This window comes from Canis lupus, chromosome 21 (genome assembly GCF_011100685.1).
Source record: "Canis lupus familiaris isolate Mischka breed German Shepherd chromosome 21, alternate assembly UU_Cfam_GSD_1.0, whole genome shotgun sequence".
In the NCBI taxonomy this organism is placed as follows: Eukaryota; Metazoa; Chordata; class Mammalia; order Carnivora; family Canidae; genus Canis; species Canis lupus.
The window spans coordinates 6,449,104-6,456,145 of NC_049242.1; positions in this window are offsets into that span (position 1 = coordinate 6,449,104).

Below are 7,042 nucleotides of genomic sequence, written 5' to 3' on the forward strand. Positions count from 1 at the left end.
GAGAAAGCAAGATTCATCCCCAGAGTAAGGGTGAAACAAAACAAAATCTGCTCTATCCTCTAATACAAGAGTTTTCTAAGGAAATTTGCATTTGGGATAGCAGTAAAAGGAGCAAACAACTCTTTGGGGGAATTTACAATCATGAGATAACCCTTCTGTGATTTGTAGTCTAAATTTGCTTCACCATTTGGCCCAAAATAACCTCAAGCCATGATTTCATTTTATAGTGGGCCTGGATTTTTGATGACCCAAAAATTGGAAGAAAGAAACAAAAATCTCTAGAGAAATCTATTTCACCTAGGTGTTAAAGAATGTACACAAATAATTTCATAAGAAAAAAGAGCAACTTATAGCAAGAGATGAATAAGTACAAATGGGAAAAAAAAGCTATGAGAATCAGTAGAAAGAATACATAGTAAAAAGTTAACAAAAATTCAGTATTAAAGTCATGAGACACAGAGAATAGCACCACAATAAAAAATTTATATAGATACATAATATAAATATATATTATATATGATAAAAGGAAAAAAATTTAAAATTACAAATGCCCTGCAGAAAAATGACAAAAGAACTACTTAGAGGGCAGCCCAGGTGGCTCAGCGCTTAGCGCCGCCTTCAGCCCAGGGTGTGATCCTGGAGATGCGGGATGGGGTCCCATGTCGGGCTCCCTGCATGGAGCCTGCTTCTCCCTCTGCCTGTGTCTCTGTCTCTCTCTCTGTGTCTCTCATGAATTAAAACAAAACAAAACAAAACAAAAAAACTACTTAGAAAATAACTCAGAAACATAGTGAAAAATCATTTAATAACTTAAAAATTAGAGTAGAAAACACCCATTTGGGGATCCCTGGGTGCCTCAGTGGTTTAGTGCTGCCTTCGGTCCAGGGCATGATCCTGGAGTCCCGGGATGGAGTCCCATGTCGGGCTCCCTGCATGGAGCCTGCTTCTCTCTCTGCCTGTGTCTCTGCTTCTCTCTTCCTCTCTCTGTGTATAAGTAAATAAAAAATCTTAAAAAAAAACAAAAAACACCCACTTAATGAAAAGGAGTCAGTAAAAGAGGAAGGACAGTACATGAGAAACAAAGAAAACGGCTTCATAAATCCAACTGTATCAGTATTCACATTAAATGTAGATGGATTAAACAAGTCAATCAAAGTACAGATTGTTAGACTGAAAACCGTACAAGACAAGATCCAACTATGCTATCTATAGCAGACACACTTGAGATTTAATTAAAAATAGATTAAAATTAAAAGGATGAGATATATATACCAGGCAAACAGCAACTGTAAGAAAGCTGGAGTGGACCAAGGAGACTTTTTAAAAAATATGTGTAGAGATAACAGGGATATTCTATAATGATAAAAGGGCTAATCCATCAGAAAAATAAAACAATTATAAACATATATACACCTAATAACAAGTACCAAATACATGACAACAAAACTGACAGAAATAGAGAAATAGACAGTACAATAATGATGGTTGGAGACTTCAGTATATCACTTTCAATAATGGATAAGACAACTATGCAGAAGATCAACAATAACAAAAGAGAAGACTTGAACAATGCTATGAACCAACAGAATAAACTTACAGACATTTACAGAACACTTCATCCAAGAATATACATTCTTCTCAAATGCATATGGAACATTCTTCAGGATAAACCACTGCTAGGCCACAGACCTCTATAAATTTAAAAAGATAGAATAATACAAAATATGAATTAGAAAGTGGCGCTGAATTAGAAATTTATCAATAATTGAAAGAAATTTTAGAAACTCACAAATGTGCAGAAATTAAACAACGCACTTCTATATAATCGGGATCAAAGAAGATACCAAAAGGAAATAGAAAATACTTTGAGATTAATGAAAATGAAAACACAACATGTCAAAATTTATGGGATGTTATTAAAGCTGTTGTGAGAAGGAAATTTATAATTGTTATGTATACATTAAAAAAAAGAAGCGTCTCAAAACAATTACCTAAACTTCCACCTTATGTCAAAGAAATAAATAGAAGAAACTACACCTCAAGTAAGCAGAAAGAAGGAAAAAGTAAAGATTAGAGAGGAAATAAAGATAATATACAAGCAATACCTGAAATTAACTAAATCAAATTCAGTCCTTTGAAAGAGCAACAAAACTAACAAATCTTCACCTAGACTCACACACACACAAAAAAAAAAAGAAAAAAGAAAGAAAAGAAAAGAAAAGAAAAAGAAAAAAGAAAGAAAGAAAAGGGAAGGAAAGAAAAAGAAAGAATCAGTAATAAAAGAGGACGTTATGACTGACCATACAGAAATAGAGACTTATAAAAGAGTACTATGAACAATTATATGCAAAGAAATTAGATCACTTAGATAAAATAGACAAATTCATAGAAAGATGAAGCACTAAAGCTGATTCAAGGAGAAATAGGCAATATGAATATAGCTGTAAAATTTAAAAGATTGAATCAATCAGTAATCAAAAGCTACCCTCCCCTTCTCCCCCCAAAAACCTAGAACCAAATGGTTTCACTGGTAAATTCTACCAAATATTTAAAGAAGAATTAATAATGATTATTTACAAACACTTCCATAAAGAAGAGGAAGGAACATTGCCCAACTCATTCTATGAGGTTAGCATTAATCAGACACCAAAACCAGACAAAGATCACAAGTATGGAAAAGCCAATATCTGACCATAGACACAGAAATCCTCAACAAAGGACGCCTGGGTGGCTCTGCAGTTGAGCATCTGCCTTCAGCTCAGGGTGTGATCCCGGGGTCTGGGGACTGAGTCCTGCATCAGGCTCTCCGTGAGGAGCCTGCTTCTCCCTCTGCCTGTGTCTCTGCTTCTCTCTGTGTGTGTCTCATGAATAAATAAAATCTTAAAAAAAAAAAAGGAATAAATCTTCAACAAAATATAGCAAATTACATCCAGCAACATATGAAAAGAAATATACACATGACTAAGTAGAATTTATTCCAGGAATGTAAAGTTGGTTTAACATCCCCTCAAAATCAATTAATGTAATACACCATATTAATAAAAAAGAAAAACCCATGTCTACCTCAACAGATGGAAAAAATAGCATTTATTAAAATCTGACATCCCGGGCAACTGGGTGGTCAAAAGCCTCTGCCTTTGGCTCAGGTCACAATCCCAGGGTCCTGGGACTGAGTCTCAAGTCATCCAGCTCCCTGCTTGGTGGTAAGCCTACTTCTCCCTCTCCCTCTGCCTGCTTATGGTTTCTCTCAATCTGTAAATAAATAAATAAAATCTTAAAAAAAAAAATCTGACACTCCTTTATAACAAAAAGCACTCAGCAAACTAGCAATACATGGAAATCTTCTCAATCTGATTAAGAGCATTTATGAAAATCTAGCAAACATCATACTTAATGGTGAAAACACTGGTTTCCTCCTAAGAGCAGCAATAAGCTAATCAAAATCTGATTCAACATTCTAGTTTTCATAATCTTATTGACCCTTACATTTTTACGTGCTCTCAGAACTAATCATAGCCTGAGTCACGGTATCACCAGTGAGTTTTTGGCCTACAGTCTATGGGACTTCTGAATGAGGCTTTGGGTCTCCAGCGAGGAGTTGAACAAGGGGCCCAGGCCACTTGGTGACTCCTTAACTTCATTAATTGGCCTAACTGTTGCCACCAGATTTCTCCTTGCAACCCCTGCCTTCTCACTTTCTCTAAACAGGGGTAGAGTGAACTTGTTTGGGGCCCTTTAATGTTGGGAGAGCAGTAAGGAGTCCCTTTGGCCCACCTAACATTAGGTAGTGCTGTATTAAATTGTTTTAACCCCATAATATCCATTTTATTCATCCCATTTTTTAAATTTTTTTAGTCATCTCTGCACCCAAAATGAGCCTCAAACTGATGACCCTGAGATCAAGGTCACACGCTCCTCCCAGTGAGCCAGCCTTGCACCCCTATTCATCCCATTTTTAAAATAAACATCTAAAGAGTTCCACCCTGCAGGGATGAGGCGAATCTCATGATCTACCCCTTTCTGTTTCCTCTTTTCTTCACTTCTATAAATACTCCCTTTATTCACTTTATTTCCTAACAACTGTTTTAAAATGTCTATTACTGGGCAAGGAGAAAGCTCCTGGTTAACAGCGGAGCTTAGTCATTGAGGGGGATTCATCAGAAGGGTGGCTGAGCCTCTTAATGCACCCCAAATCCAACGGGGCTGCTCTACTCCAATCTGTTTCATTTATTGGGGCTCCACATAAAGTTTTGTTTAAGAAACTAGATTTTTCTCCTTAAAAAAAGATGTGAGAGACATCCAGATAGTCTTGTTCTTTACTTTTAAGCAAGGAACTACTTTTAAAAATTTAGAATGGCAATACAGTCAAGACAGTGCACCAGAAAACAAGTGGCCCGGGAGGCCAAGAGAATCAACCCTAACTCTACAGTAATGAGATGTGTGCCCTGAAGCAAGTAATTAACCCTTAGTTATCTGTAAAGTGGGGATCATAAAAGGGGATCACAGTGCATGTTGTGACTGTAAAATGGGATAAAATATGTGAGAAAGTACCCAGCTTAGAAGGCCACATAGCAGTTTCAGTAAAGTTCATCTCTTTGCTTCTTTTCCTCCTTAGGTAACCCTGAGATACTCTCCTTGTGAAAGGAGTTTCTTTCCTACTCTATAGAGCAAACCTATTTCTACTTTGGGCTCTAGCCAAAGATAAAAGATGCTGGATATCCTTCTGAACAATGAGTCCTGATATGTTATAGAAAACTATTTATTTTGTTGCTTGTATACTTTCTGTTCCCTCCATGGTTCCACCAGAAGAACTTGAACTTTGTATGCTTGATACTTTATCCCCAGCAACTAATCTGGTCCCAGTGCCTGACAAAATTTGTTGGATGATTGAAGACCATGAAAAAACTCCCCATAGCTTTTTCTTCTCTGGTTAATATTGTCCCATTGCTTCATTTTTTTTTAATTTATTTTTTATTTTTTATTTATTTCTTTTTCTTTTTTTTTTTTTTTTAATAAAGAACTTGTATTCCAACTCTTTAATCATGTTTCCCAAATGACTCAGCAATTTTGGCAATCCTGAAAGCAGATTACTAAAGTAAGAAAAATCATTTACTCCCAAGTATTATGATACACAGAAACTTGTCACTTCCTTACTTAGTTCAATTTGCTCACTGCTTAGAGTCTAGTCTGGGGCTAGTACACTTAGTAAATAAAGCAAGATATTATGTCCATAATTCCAAAAGAATCCTAAATGGAATTCCAAGCAGAATGGCAGGGTTACAAAGCTGATGTCTAAATAATTGTGGTTTGTGGTTTATGGTATATGCTACATGCTTACAGAATTACTAGGCATTAAGGACCTTGGTAAACTTTCAAAGAAGGACTAGAGTATGACTAATTTCCACAATTGCTGCAATATTTTCAATGATTTTATTATGAAATAATGGAAAAAAGCTTAGCACTTTATTAGTCATTCTAGATGACTGCTAGCAAGTTGCTTTCAAATAGAATAAGGCAGATGTAATCAGTAAAGACATTCATTCCTTTTTTTCAAGGGGAGTTTATCTGTTAAGATCAGAGGAAAGAATAAGTATAATATGGAAAAGTATAAAAAGAAAGAAGCAAATGGGTTCTTTGTTTAAATTTTTAAAGCTGCCTCTGCATTACTAAGGATTCTTTGTTGAGTTATGTATGGAACACAATAAACAGAAGCCCATTTAAAAGTGCAACTCAGAAAATAGTGCAGGTTGGGATCCCTGGATGGCTCAGCGGTTTAGCACCTGCCTTTGGCCCAGGGCGTGATCCTGGAGTCCAGGGATGGAGTCCCCCACCCGGCTCCCCGAAGGGAGCCTGCTTCTCCCTCTGCCTATATCTCTGCCCCTCTCTGTGTGTCTCTCATGAATAAATAAATAAAATCTTTTTTAAAAAGGCAGATTGAAAGACTATATAGTACTCAGTTTTATTCATGACATTTTAGAAAAAGCAAAATATAGCAAAAGGAAACAGATCAGTGGTTGTCAAGACCAAGTGATGGTGGGAGAAACTGTCCAAGGATGTATGAGGAAAGTCTGGGGAATAATAGAACTTGACCACAAGACTTGGTTCCTGGATCCTGGAGGGGCATCTTCACACCATCAGAATCCCTGGAATGAAGTACTTGAACTAACATTTCATTAGGCTTCAGACATGCAAATAAACATGGGGGAGCTGAATGCTTAGACTGCTATCTGCTCACAAATCTGTAAAATGCAGAAGTAGCTGCAAAGGCCATGTCTTCTTGGCAGTTGTTCTGGGCAAACCAAACTGAAACCTTTGACGGCTCCCCTCATTTTCTGGAAACGATCCAAAATTCTTCATTTTCACATAATTCATCCAAATTAGATCCTGATTTGCTCTCTAGAATGATCTCTTGTCCCCTTCACGTCACTCCTGCCCCAGCACACCCTTGTCTTCTTGTCCAGAATTACGTAAAGTTCCTCTAACTAATCATATTCTCTCATACTTGTGGGCTTTTGCCTCTGCTAGTTCCTCCTGAATGCATACCTCTTCTGTTCACTTAGAAAGTGTACTGGTAACTCCTTGTCATACTTAACAATTCACTCAAACATCTCTGAATCAAGGGACATCTTCCCTGATCTCTGCTCACTCTGGACACCCAGGCTGAGGTAGACAGCCCTCATCTGTGTTTCCATTACGCTTCATACATTCCTGTGCCCTGGCTCTAACCAAACCACTGGAAAATCTTCATATGTCTGCTTCTAGACTATCATCTCCTTGAGGACAGGGACCAGTTTTTTCACCTTTGTTTTTAGAGTGTAGCATGATACCTATTATGTGAAAATACATGTTGAATAAATGAATGGGTGACTGGATTGTTGGATAGAGGTAGATGGATGAATGACAACTGGTTACATATGTTTCTGTATTTCTTTTTTTAAAATTTTTTAAAAATTTATTTATGATAGTCACACACAGAGAGAGAGAGAGAGGCAGAGACACAGGCAGAGGGAGAAGCAGGCTCCATGCACCGGGAGCCCGACGT